We start from the raw sequence: 14,539 nt of genomic DNA, 5'->3' as shown, positions 1-14,539 counted from the left end.
CACTTTTCTGCCAATGCGGTTCTTTGGCTTCCACAGAGCAATTTTCAGTCATTGCGTTTCTTTGGCTTCAAGACAGCATTTCTTAGAGTAAGATAATTAAAGAATATTGATTGATGATGTAAAACTTTAAAGTTTCATTGAGAGGCTTACTGGATATGTATACATATCCATTTATGTTGTTAGACTTAACATAACTTTTAACTTTCAATCTGCTTAATTTTGTCAAACACTCTATTTAGGAGTGAATATTGTCATTTATGGAATATCAAGATAAGAATTTAAAGTAAGTCAGTCAACAGTGTATAGTATGGTCTATGTTGGTGTGATAAACTATGTCATACTTTTCGCATGGCAGTAAGTCTTTACTGCCAACGTTATAACAACTTATTAGCGATGAATATGTACGTGTATGTTCGTGACAAATAAAACATGATTCTTCATAGTCAGACTATATGGATGTCCCGGCTCCTAACTGGTGGCGTTGACTTGTCACAGTGTTGTTAAATTAATAACCATATTTTAAACAATACACCATTTGCATGTTTACAAAAGTGTTATAGCATTGCAAGTAATGGTGGTTTATTTACAGATCACGATTCTAAACATACTTCTTAATGACGACATTATTATGCCATAACCGCCACTAAAAGATTATTTCAGGAAAAGATAGCATGCACACATCCTTTCTAAAAATGAACACTGGATCTGTGGTTTAGGAGGATATCTGGAATGCTTTTAACAAAATCAGCATCGAAAACACATACCATGTCTTATTTTCCTATAACATAAATAAGAAAGTTGTAGGCTTAAAACTGGTTCTTCCGTTGCATAATCAATGATGAATACTAGAGTGTAACCTATATACAATAAACCTTGAATACCCTATAAATGGTGAACTTTCGCGTGTAAGGACGCATCAGAGAATGTTAAATCAATTAAACAAATAAAATAAATATTCAGGATACATGCATTCAATTCCCATTTCACAAACAGTCGTTTTTTATTCTGAAATGTCACTCACTGACATTTCAGTCCATTTAATTAAAGACATGCTTTGCATAATTATATCCAGTTGCAGAAAAAAAAAAAAAAAAAAAAAAAAAAAAACTTAAAATTGTTAAACGAAATTTAACTTAACAATTTTGTCTGATTATTATCTACACTGTTTGCTATTATGTAAGTATTTATTTTTAATATATTTTTGTGCTAAATATAAATGTTTGCTTATAACTTTTTAATGCTCATTTTAAAAAAAGAGATTCAATGAAATAATCGAGAAAGACACACAAAAAAATAACCTGCTTACCATTAAATTGTTGTAAATTTTTCGGGTTAAAAATGAATAAAATTCATGTTTTAAAATCTATAAGATAAGAAGTGTTGCACGCCTTTTGCTGTTTTTTGTTATAGCATATGGAAAAAAGATAAAAAGGAAAAGAACAGAATCCCTAAAGAACGCCCAAACCGACAATATTGTAAATGTTGCTGGCTCAGTTTGGTTGAGCCTGTTCATGTACAGTACTGGAAAGTTCAAGTTACTGTCCACGCCACGCTGGCATCGACTTAAGCAGAATTCAACATGTAAACACGAAAAAAAAAATTGTGTAATTTCGAATTTAGAAACAAACGCAAATGTTTCGATACGACGGTAATCATGGAAACTTCAACATGACACGTTAGTACCATTCAGTGATAAGTGGCGTATGATTCCCAGTTAAAACAATGCGTGTGAACTTGAAATTGAAATTAATAAATATGAAGAAATTATTCATATGATTAAAATGATAAATTTTGTATATGCATTGTAAACTGAAAACCTAATTCAAGCAAACTATTAAGTAGATTTATCTTCTTTTGAGAAATAAATCCCGTTTAATTTTTGACGGGTGCATATGTGTAATTGCCTCAAAACCCATCCGTGTGAAACGGTAAAACATTCCGATAAAACTGGTTTTCGTAAGTTTACAAAGCACGAGTTTTTCGTGCGTACATTGTAAAGGCTGCGCATTTAAAGTTTAAAATTTGACGTGGAAACATCGCTTATTAAAACTGCTGTAGGTATTTGAAATGCTTCAAAAGTTCAACACAGCTGGTTTCAAGTGTTCACCAATTCGTCTTTCAGATAATATTACTGATACAGACTGGTGTGTGCAGCTATGTCTTTAGACATATAGACGAACACGTGAAAACTCGAATCGTGCTGTAATACTTCCAGAGCAAAGGTATATCAAGGAAGGAACCGGTTGATGTTATGGGCTGATGGATAGCGGCATGGCATGGTTCAATGTGCTGATGGGAAATGACTCCTTAATTCACGCTATTCATGTAAAAGGTAATTACTTGCATTGATCTTTAAGGTAACTTGACCAAAACAAAATGGCTGCTGTGTAAAAAAAATTGTTATTCACTTTTTTCTTCCTGGTTTCTTTGAGATAAAAAACTCAACTTTTTTAACCTATTAAATGTAACAAGTACATTGTACAGCATTTGTAAGGAAAAAATAAAATAATAAAAATATAAATGTTTTGAAGTTTTACCTTGTACAAGAAGTGTCTTTTTTATGCCAATTTCCTGAAGTTGTCAATCCAAAAATTAAGATTTAAAAACACTGGTTTTTATCTATAACATCTTCCTTAGATGCTCCACCAAAAAAATATTGTTCAAAGTTGTTTAAAGTATGTAAAAAGTTCACTGTTTTGAAGTCACTGTTTTAAAAAATTTCAGTACACTATTACATAATCAGCTGTCAAAATAAAGTAGTCCATGATAAAAAGTATGGTGGGTAAATATGAACATCATACTGTTATAATCTGTTATCTGGTTTGCTGAAAATGATAAATTGAAATAAATAGGGTTTCCTTTTATCAATTCAATATCAATGATTTACTGACAATAGATGATATAAAATTGTATATTATTCAATTACATCTTTAATGTTTAGACTATTAAATATGCACTTTTAAAAATCAAAATGAAAAGTTATAATATGTAATATAAATTTGTAAGACTGAATAATGAAAAGAAATGAATAATGTAGTTTATTGTCTGTAACTTTTTCATATTATCTATTATTAGAGGGGGGGAGCGGTGGCCTTAGTGGTTAAGCCTTAACTTAAGGTGTCTGGCTCTCAACACAGAGATAATGGGTTCGAGCCCTACTCGGTCACAACCATGTTTTTCATATACACCAGTATAATGAAATCAACTTATGTTATTATTTAATCTCTTATTTATGTATTGTATTTTATAAATTGTTTTGTACATTATTGAGGCTCATAGGGAACACTGGGCTTGCCCCAACTGTTTTTGGCCTCATTAAATAAAGTCGTTACTTACTTAGCTTTCCAGTTTTTTTTTTTTTTTTTTTTTTTTTTTTTTTTTTAAAATATTTTTTTTTTTTTTTTTTTTTTTTGTTTTTTTTTTTTTTTTTTTTTTCTAGGTTCAAGGGAACAAACTCAAAGTGATTAAAACAAAGTTGCCCAATGAAACTTTTTTTCGCAATATCAAGCTGAAATAAAATGTTTAAACCCAACTTGTCAAACTGAAATTATGGATATATTGAATTGTTATTACATAAAAAGATTTTTTTGACCTAAACAATTTTCATTCTACAGGCATGAAAAAAACTTTAACAAATTATACTTTAATACCGTTAGCAATAGAATAGGCTCGGAAAGGAAATTCAATTTGATTCCTATGTTTAAAAGGTAAAACTGGAGAAAGTTTTTTGTTTGTCAGGGGAGATATTTTAGGTTTGTATAAAGTGAACAAAAGCAATAGGGCAAAATACATACAGAAATTTTCCAAAGAAAACCCTCATAAATCATCAAAATCGCAAATTCCCCTCCTCATAATCTTTATACAGTTCTTCTACATCATAAATGTCATTTTCATTTTTATACTGCACTTGGTAAACAGCATTTTTATTTCCATCTTTCCCTCTGGAGACACCAATAACAATTCCTGAGTACCACTCTTCTTGACCTACATCAGTTTCCCATTTATGAAGAATTCTTCTACCAACAAATTTCATACAAGTTGAACGCCTTGATCTGCTATATCTGTTAAATTATTGACAGTAAATATAAAAAGTTAAAAAAATGTTATTTTGATTTAAATTTTATGCATTGCTACAATGATTTCACAATGGTACATGAACAATATTTATCTTTATTACATACTTATAAACGAGATATTGATAAATAATGATAGAATAAAATGCGCATTTTCATTTTCCGTATGATAATTTATATCTCACACATTTTCAGTATTTTCACTGGTGTCTTGCCGATTAATTTTTTGGAAATTCTGCAATTACAATTATTTTCTTGCATAGCAGACTGGCGTTTCCTTGAGTTTTACCTATCCCGGAAATTTCATCTGGCATGGGGGGGTGCCATATGAGTCGCGTGCCAAACAACGTCATTTAAGGGCACTTTAAATTGAAAATTATATAAAAAAATATATAATAAAACAAAAATTCATGTCTTTCCTACAAATACAGAACATATTTTCATCTTGTGGTATGAAAAAATATCATATTTCACTTGTGTGTACGTCACTCATGAAATATTTATTATCATACCACTGGATGAAAATAAAATCCTATAGTTAGAGAAGAAACTGTAATATCTTCTATAATTATTTATAAATTCAATACCTTTGAGGTGATACAGGTTGATTTTCTTTTGTTTTGTAGGACTTTTAACATTTGTTACAGATGAAGAACTTGACTTCTTGACCGTTTTTTTGTCATATAAAGCGTCTGTAGATGTTGATGGCTTAGGTCTGTTGTTTGGAGCTGACGATGATGATGATGATGGCCTAGTATTGCAGTCTGATGGTGAATACTGTAATAGTAGATAAGAGTAATGATTTATATACTCAAATATGAAATGAATTTATAACAAGAGCAAGTAGATTGCAAATATTTTCTTATTTAGAATGTATAATAAGGATATTATTGGCATGATCAAATTAAAAAAAAAAACTTCAGTGGCAAAATGGCAGATTAAACATTTAAATAAAACTTAAATCTGTGTGCCTTGAACAATGAATTCCAATACAAATTAAAAGGTATTTGGCAGTGTGAATTTCAAACAGGCAAATTATATATGAAGGTAATGAACAAATTTCACATTCACTGTTAATTTAAACTACTATGAGACACATATAACTTAAATTTATACATGCTTTCAAATTCTTATAAATTAAAGAAATAATTAACAATAAAATAATAGAAATGCATACCATAAAATTGACAAATGACATAAATAAATTATATTATAATTATGTGAATAAACATTATTTGATTGGGGTCACAATGCGATATAATGGCAGTTGTAAGAAAATACATACAGAAAAAAAAGAAGAAGAAATATACAATCAATTTTTTTTTTAAATAATGAAATAAATTAATGAATATGTTACACACCCATGGGATTGATGGTTTTCTTATACCAGAAACACTTCTATATCTTGGTACAGCTATTTCTGGAAGTACATGAGTCCAATAAAATGCTTTCAACGTTGGAACCATTTTTATTTTCAAATCTTGATCTCTGAAAATTTTTTAAAATATAAAAAAATCAAAAGGGGGTTGGGAAACCCCTTTAATATGGGTCACCCCAAATCTTTTCCCCAAAATATTTAATTGTCCTTTTGTTTTGGGTAGTAAAAATTTAGGGTTAACTTTAGAGCAAGGGATTTCCCAAAGATTTTATTCCAAAAAAAAAAAACAAAAATTTTTTTTCCCCCTTTTTTTTGGCACATTTTAAAATTTTTAAAATTTTTGGGGGTTTGCAGGATTTTTGCTTTATTTAAAATAAAATCCTGGGGAAACCTTTTGTTTCTTTTAAATTTCCATCACTAGAAATCCCAAAAAAAGGAAATTTCAATTTAATTAAAAACCTTAAAAAGGGGGCTTTTATTGGGTTTTTTATGTGAGGGTTTTGGTCCTTTAAATTTTTTAAAATTTTATGTTTTCCTTTTTGGTATTTTCTTCCTCCTTTAACCCCTTACGTGTGTATAAATTGCCTCCAAAATTGGAATATAGAAGTCTTTTGGTTAGCATTTCACTGTTGTTATTGACATTTCTGCTCATAACTTCTCCAAATACAGAACTTGTCAAACGCTTTTTCCTTTCACTTTTCCATTTCTCATTATTGGACTGACCTCTTGTCTCCAATTCTATTATGTCTATTTCATTTTCTGTTACTTTTACATTGTCAATGAAGTATTCTTCACACAATTTTTCAAGTTCTTCTGAAGGCAAATCTTGAGTATCCAAAAGAACGTTTTTTTCCATAAGATTGTTTTTGCTTTTTTGTTTTTATTTTGTTTAGAAAAATTCATTTTTCTTTTATAGCGATTTAATTTAGTTTCAGGTTTTCGTTGCCTTTTTACAGTTCTAACATAATGTTTTGCTCTTTGTCTGTAGGTTTCCATGAAAACTTGATCGGGCCCAATCCTTTTATTTTAAGTAAACCTTTTTTTTTGGGCCCAACGGGCCTTTTGACCTTTGTCCCCCTCCTTTGGGAGGGGGCATAAAATGAGCCCTAAAAGGCAACCCGGTTTGGAAATCTTTAAACCAAACCCAATTTTACCCCCCGGGTTTATCCACTTTCGCAAAATTAAACTTTGAAATTGGTTATTAGAGATTGTTTTTAAGGGGGGCCATCCTTAATTTAAGATAGGAAAAAATTTTTCCAAAAGATCGGGGTTTAAGCCTCATTTTTTGAAAAACCCAAACCATTTTTTTTTAATACATTTTTTCCTTTCTAAAAATTTTTTACTTTTTAAACCAACTTTTCAATGCACCTTTAAACAGGCAACCCAACCTCATAAATTTAAATATTTTTGGGGTTTTCATATAAAACCAAATTTTAACACTTTTGGGACTGGGGGATGCTTTTGAAAATTTTTACAAAATTCGAAACTGCGCTTCCTTAGTACAAAAGGGGTTTTTTTTCCACAAAATTTTTTAAAAACACACAAATTTTTTTTCGCTAAAGGGGAAAATTTTCTTTTCCTTACCCTCATGCGTAGGCACTTTCCACACGGAACAATTTTTTTCCTTGACGTGAAATGGGGAAACCTACCTTTTTTTTAATAGTGGGTTTTTTCAACCCCCAATTTTTTTAAAAATAGTCCTGAAACATTTGCAACAATTTTGGGGCCAATTTAAAAATTTTTTGAACATAGGGAAACCCCAGCCAGACTTTTTGTTTTAAAGGGCTTGAATCACTGACATCCCCCTCTGCATGACTTTCATGTATCTGCCCCAAAGTATTTTTTACAATTTCGAAAAAAATTTTCCAAAAAATATCATTCCTTTGACTGTGGGGGAACATTCCATTTTTAAAACATGTAGGGCCTCGAGTGATTTCATTTTTGTTTTGACCCAGCACTACAAATGTAGCAAATTTTATTAAAAAAACCCAATTTTAATTTTTTTGGATTTATAAAACCAAAAGCAGGGGGCAACCCCTTCCAGGGCTTTTGTATGTGTTTTTATGAGAAGTTTTGCACCAACACCATAAACTACAATGCAAGGGATGGGACCCCCTTGTTTTAAAATTTCCTTTTCTTGTAGGGGCATTTTCTCTTTTTTTCATTCCTAAAGTTTCAATCACCTTTTAAAAATTTCCTTCCCCCCCTCCTTCCCTTTTCAATTTTTGGTAAAAAAGTTTTGGTAAAGCGGGAAAACCATAGTAAAGACTTCATTAAATCAAAGCATCCAAAACCCTGTTCCCAAAACCGCCCCATAACCTTTTGCCATTAAAAAAGGAAACGGGAAACACCTTTACATAAACAAATTTTAAACCTTTTGAAACAAAATTTTCCAAAATATCACACCCCTCAAACTTTTCTTTTAAAAAAATATTTTGCCAAACCAAATCTTTTTCAAAGACCAAAAAATGGGATAAACCCCTTTTAAAAAGGGGCCCAAATCTTTTGGTTTTTTAAACACAGTCGAATCATTTTTACTCCCCCATGTTTTTTAACCATTAAAGGGCGTTTTCCCGGAAAATCAAATTTCACAGAAAAAAAAATTTTAATTAATTAAAAATTTCTTTTTAAAAAAAGTTTTGGCCGGAAACGGGGAAATAAATTTTAAGGTAAATTTTTTTTTCTTAACACCATAAGCAAAGGGGCCTTTGTTTTAAATATTTTTAATTTTGCCTCTAATTTTTTTAGCAAAAGGGTTCTTTCTTTTTTCCCATAAAAGTAAAATTTTTCCCCCTTTAACCAAATTTTGATTTTTCTTTTAAAATCTCTTATTACCCATTGCAAACACTTCACAATAAATCCAAATCTATATATTAATATATGAAAACACTGACTAAAATAATCCAAAACTTATAATAATAAATGTCAAATTTGCACCTTCTTTTACACCATACTTCACTAATTTGCAAAAGTAAGCCATGTGTTTCAATAACAAAAACAACTATTTAAGTTTTTTTAACTTTTATTTATATACTATTTACAAATCTATATATATGGATTCCCTATGTAATGAAGTTCAAAACATACAATATAATGCTGAAATTAAAGATTTAAAAAAAAAAATGTAAACAAACCTTTCGTCAATTGTTGACAAAAATGTTATCGACTACTAGAATGCAAATCGGTAAATACACGATTTGCACAGTAATATCTCATAGTGACCCCAATCGTACATGATCATATTATCAATATTCATGTCAGTTATCAAAAAATACTAAAAATGTACGTGATCATGAGTAAATATCCATACCTTTATGTAAAATTCAATACAAAACAAAATTCTCTGCCATCATTCTAGCCGCCATTACTGCTACCGTTTTTATCCTATCTTTATCAAATGGAGAACGGGTACCAATTCTGTACTTGATTTCCGGAAAATAAATAACCTCTATTGCCAGAAAATATAAAAATAAGTTCCTTTCAAAGTAAACCGAAATGTAAACTTTTTTATTGCAACATGTAGCATTTCAATCAATTAACGTTAATATGTTAAAACTAATATTTAATATTTTCAAAAGTCACGATCTTTTCTGTAAAAACTTTTGTTGCGGATTTAATTTGTTCCCGGTAATTTTTGGCCGAATGCATAAAGGGGAACCAACAACGTAAACAAAATGAAGTGATTATTTATGTGCAGTAAAATCACAGAAATGTGCTATAATTCAAAGCAGTTATTAGTCAATACATTGAGGAAGGTAATATTTACAGTTTAGTTGCAAAAGATAAAACGATCCCTGCAAATGACGACATCTATCTTACGTTTAATTTCATAAACAAAACCGGTTTCCATACTGAAAAAATACAAAATGGCGTCCAAAATTTTTCAAGTGGCATAATGCTGGAGGATAAAGCATTTATTTAATTGTTAATTTCAATTTGTAAACAAGTGGAGCACTTAAACAGCATAATTGTTTGACCAATTCTTGTGCTAAACTTATTTTACAAAGTAATATAACTTGAAAAAAAAGACATAAAAAACGGGGTGAATATTCGATTTTTATTTCTCATAAACTTCAAAACGTTACTAACTTCTGTCTCTGGAAATGGTTTAACATTGAACTAGTACTGTTTTGCATCAAAATATTTAATAATGAGATTCAATGATGGCTAATTTCTGATATTTTAATGTTTGAATTTTTTGTGGTGTAAAATGTCAAGGTCAGCAATGTCTGTCAGACAAGTTACCTTAATATTAACTTGATTTGTTGGATAGATTATCAAGTAGAAATATTTCTTTCATGCACGAGATGTATAGTAATTGAGTCTGAAGTTGGCAGCCTAGCGGCCCAGTGGCCTAGTAGCGGCTCAGCGGCCTGGCGGCGTGAAGTTGGCGGTCCAGTGGCCTGAACTTAGTGTTGTAGAAGTTTGTCGACTCATAGTTAATTTTGAAGTCATTTTAAAGTTACATAAAAGAAAGAAAGGAAAAATGCATATTCATAAAGAATAGCCTGGCAACCTAAAATTTTACAGTTGTAGAAATTTTATAAAAACAATAAAACCGGCACATTGTGAAGTTCTTTTGACAATTCTTGATATTAAAGCAGCGCGCCTCCAAATTCACGCTAATTTTTCATGATTTTTTTAAATGTATTTGAATGTATAATATTGCGAAATAACCAAAAGGAAGCAATTTGCACATTATCAATAGCATCTACAACCCACGCAAATTACCAAAAAGTTGTCAAAATATGCATAAATAGTCCTTACTGCATTAGAACATGTAACGCAGTAGAAATGTAGTTGTAAATATTGGAAAATCAGTAATTAATCGCACATTACATGTAAATTATTACTTGAATCCTGAATCATTCTACTTTTCCTAAAATCATAGTACAGTATTTCTCAAGTTAGATTTTATTGAAATATTTTGACTCATCTGGAGGCATGCAGCTTTAAAAAAAAAAAAAAAAAAAAAAAAAAAAAAAAAAAAAATAATATATATATAATATATATATATATATAAATATATATATATATATATATATATATATATATATATATATATATATATATATATTATATATACATATATATATATATATACCTAGCGGCCTATCGGACTAAACTTTGATAGTCCACTCAAGCTAATTTGTTGTTTCTTATATGACTTTCCTCCTATTTTAACATCCGTACGACAAGTTTTTTTTTCGTGTTTAACATTGTCAAATTCTAAACATTGATTAAATATGCCGTTTTAATTAGTTATAATCCAAAGTTTCTCTAAAGTATTTAAATTGATTGATAATGTTAACGAATTAAAGAGAAGTTGAAATTGTCGATCATATTTGTTAATGAATTAAGCAATACATAATAAACAAGGGCCAATTGTCATTAAATAATAAGAAATTGAAACTTCTACTTCCTTCAATATATGTATATAAAAGATAAAGGATTCGAACCGACGCCCTTGTTTGCAGTGTCTTTGGTCTGTTTAAAGGCACCTCAGTTTTCCACGTTTTGCGGGAAGTGACCTGATTTAAAGTGCTACGTTGTGTTTGTCAAGTTTTGTTTGTTTCCCTTTAGAAATCTTTTGCTAATAGTCTCTTTATCCAAGTTACTTCATTTTATTTTCCGTTTGATCGTCTTACAGCCTATGTATTTTGATGACCAAAACCGTTTTATTTGAAAAGGTCAATGGTTCTACCAAGCAATTTTTTTTTTTTTTTTTTTTTCCACAGATAATTGTCCCCAAACATATGCTGTATTGTGCGACTGCATAGCATCAATCGGCATGCTACAACGCATGCATATCGTTTCATTTAGTAATTTTGTATTGAGGGAAAGGCGGCATAAGAAATTGAGATTTAAGTCTGTCACATAGCATTCAATGCCCGGTCGTGAGCATAAAAAAAAAAAAAAAAAAGTCTGAAACAGCATTTGCATATTTCTAAATTAAAGAAAATACGATATCGCCGCGATAAAGTTATGCTCACATTTCCTAGGTTAACCGTTTGTAACAGCACCTTGCGTTCTGCGGTTATCTCTTATATTGGTGTTAATGGGCGTGCGCCCTTAACCGTTAGAGGGGGCCTGTGACCATGCGGTCGGCCAGTAAGCCATGTCCATAAATTTGTCTGTGTCTTATTTGGACAGGGTTGCAAAAAATCAACTTGCCGGCCGACGCCTTTAAGTGGCTAGTCGAAAGTTGAAGGAGCAGCATTTGATATGTACGTGTAGGTCCGTACATATCGCTTTCGCCGCGTTGTCTTTGCTACATACCTCTAACACACGGCTTTGTTGAAACAGACATGTAAGTCCCCCTGTCTTTCCGGTCCGATGCTCAGCTCAGACTCTTTTGTGGATGGCGTTTAAAATATATGTATTGTAGTAATATGTACTACACACCTTCTCCCCTTTTTGTTTCTCTTTGGTTGTTTGAGCAATTTTTATTTATTTATTTTTTGATTTTTTTTTCTTGACATGCAAAATGTTTATCTCGTACTTGTTCCGCCTTTCCTTCAGTATAGATGATAATGTACTTCTCTCGCTTTTCCTTCATTTTCACTGATGCATATTTCAGGGTAGTCGAGATCAGACTGGTATCCAATAAGCATTTTACCATTTCAGCGCAGGAGTTATGAAAATAATTAATAAATAACTACTTAGGAAAACCCAAGGCATCAACTGTATCAAATCTTTACATTTTCCTTTCGCAAATACGTGCATTCACTATGAAAATCATTAGTGGCGAATTTCATTTCTTGAAATATTAAGTGGCCCTCAACACACAAAATGTGCATTTCGGTATTTGATAAAAATGTTGTCGTCAAGAAATATCTCATTGATAAGAGATTTAATGGGAGCAATTTGCCCCGATTTCTCTTTAGCTTTGTTATTGTTTTACTCTTGTAAAATGCCACGCCGCTTTATATTCTTAATCGTTGACCTCTTTGCGGCAAGTCCAAGCAGAGTTTAGCATTTTCAGAGCTTATTATCATAGTTTTACAGCACTTTGCGTTGCTATGTAGCTTTCCATGCATTTAGCTGGGAGCTGTCTTTCATATTTTTTCTCATTCATTTCATATTTTTTGACGATGATATTTGTTTTCACCAGAAAGCACAATAAAGTCACGGCCTTATTCCAATCATTCTGTGTTCTGTTATTTTATTCACAATTGACTATTTATAAAACAGTTATGTTTTCTTCTGGGAAATATAACTATTTGTATTAGAAGTGTTGCGCAGTTCCAGACGGTGCTATATCTGCAATGTAAAGATATGTGCATGATGATCTTTGGTTCTATCGTTTTAATAGCTTAGAAATGCTACTATTGGTTCTACATTCATACGTATCTGCTATATATGGTTTTGTTCATTTATAAAGAAATTGCGTCATCTTAGACCCCATATCTTTCAACGAAAGATATCTCAGCAATAACTAAAGTTCAGTCTGCTTTCGAACCTTGTCGCTGGAAAGCTACTTAGTAGTAAGAATACCCGTTAATAAATTAAGTAGATTTATCTTCTTTTGAGAAATAAATCCCGTTTAATTTTTGACGGGTGCATATGTGTAATTGCCTCAAAACCCATCCGTGTGAAACGGTAAAACATTCCGATAAAACTGGTTTTCGTAAGTTTACAAAGCACGAGTTTTTCGTGCGTACATTGTAAAGGCTGCGCATTTAAAGTTTAAAATTTGACGTGGAAACATTGCTTATTAAAATCCCACCCTCCCTTCCCATGTGTTATTTGTATTTCAATTTTACATAAACATGTTCTGCTGCCGAGTGTTTATATTTTTCAGCTTGAATCCAGCCGGTTTTTCATTACTTCCCGTTCAGCCATGCCATGCCGCTCCATCGACACGTGTGCTTGAATTTGATGTCCAGTAATTACAGTCTACAGAAAACATTTTATCCCACGTATTTAGTGTTTGAAATGTGTTGACACTCAAAAGTAATAATTGGATGCTCTACGTCTGATTACAACAAACTTTGTTGTAGAAATAAACAGTTGTAATTTGGAACATTACTCGATACTTAAAAATAATTTATTAAAATATTTATTAGTATTAACAATAATTAATTGAGCTAAATGATTAAAATGGTGCCTTTTTATATATTCTAATGCTTAAATGAATTTGCAAGGATGCGACCCCGACATTTTTGTGGTATGACATTGACAAACGGGTACAGGTTTCCTATTTTTCCCACTGGGTTTTATTTGGTTTTTCCTGGGCGAGTCGACCACAATTTGCAAGTTTCATGGTATAGGAAATCAAAATGTTTTTATTTTACTGTTTTCACATACCTAACTTTATTGATCATATCTGAAAACTAGAATATATCTTTCATAATGCAAATACGTTTGTATACTAGTAATTGATACATTAGTGTGTTAAATCCAGTCGTGACTTTATATAGTATTACTGTAACTTCTCTAAGTCAAATTATATTCAAGACTTTTCATTATCATTGCGAATATCTCATTGATAAGAGATTTAATGGGAGCAATTTGCCCCGATTTCTCTTTAGCTTTGTTATTGTTTTTACTCTTGTAAAATGCCACGCCGCTTTATATTCTTAATCGTTGACCTCTTTGCGGCAAGTCCAAGCAGAGTTTAGCATTTTCAGAGCTTATTATCATAGTTTACAGCACTTTGCGTTGCTATGTAGCTTTCCATGCATTTAGCTGGGAGCTGTCTTTCATATTTTTCTCATTCATTTCATATTTTTTGACGATGATATTTGTTTTCACCAAAAAGCACAATAAAGTCACGGCCTTATTCCAATCATTCTGTGTTCTGTTATTTTATTCACAATTGACTATTTATAAAACAGTTATGTTTTCTTCTGGGAAATATTACTATTTGTATTAGAAGTGTTGCGCAGTTCCAGACGGTGCTATATCTGCAATGTAAAGATATGTGCATGATGATCTTTGGTTCTATCGTTTTAATAGCTTAGAAATGCTACTATTGGTTCTACATTCATACGTATCTGCTATATATGGTTTTGTTCATTTATAAAGAAATTGCGTCATCTTAGACCCCATATCTTTCAACGAAAGATATCTCAGCAATAACTAA

The 14,539-nt window shown here is 31.1% G+C and overlaps 2 long non-coding RNA genes across 2 annotated transcripts; one reads left to right on the top strand and one right to left on the bottom strand.

Moving 5' to 3' along the window:
* Positions 1–1,839: 1,839 nt before the first annotated feature.
* On the top strand, positions 1,840–14,245 carry LOC132749141 (uncharacterized). The gene is made up of 2 exons (XR_009628376.1): positions 1,840–2,332; positions 13,256–14,245. It is a non-coding gene; the product is annotated as an uncharacterized LOC132749141 (long non-coding RNA).
* On the bottom strand, positions 3,836–9,689 carry LOC132749142 (uncharacterized). The gene is made up of 4 exons (XR_009628377.1): positions 9,218–9,689; positions 8,762–8,873; positions 4,661–4,850; positions 3,836–4,061 (listed from the first exon to the last, which is right to left on the bottom strand). It is a non-coding gene; the product is annotated as an uncharacterized LOC132749142 (long non-coding RNA).
* Positions 14,246–14,539: the final 294 nt, after the last annotated feature.

The sequence above is a fragment of the Ruditapes philippinarum genome, unplaced genomic scaffold, assembly GCF_026571515.1.
Source record: "Ruditapes philippinarum isolate M1 unplaced genomic scaffold, ASM2657151v2 ctg4134_1_1_1_1, whole genome shotgun sequence".
Classification (NCBI taxonomy): Eukaryota; Metazoa; Mollusca; class Bivalvia; order Venerida; family Veneridae; genus Ruditapes; species Ruditapes philippinarum.
Note: the sequence above shows the minus strand (reverse complement) of the source record. Positions and strands in the feature narration are given on the sequence as shown.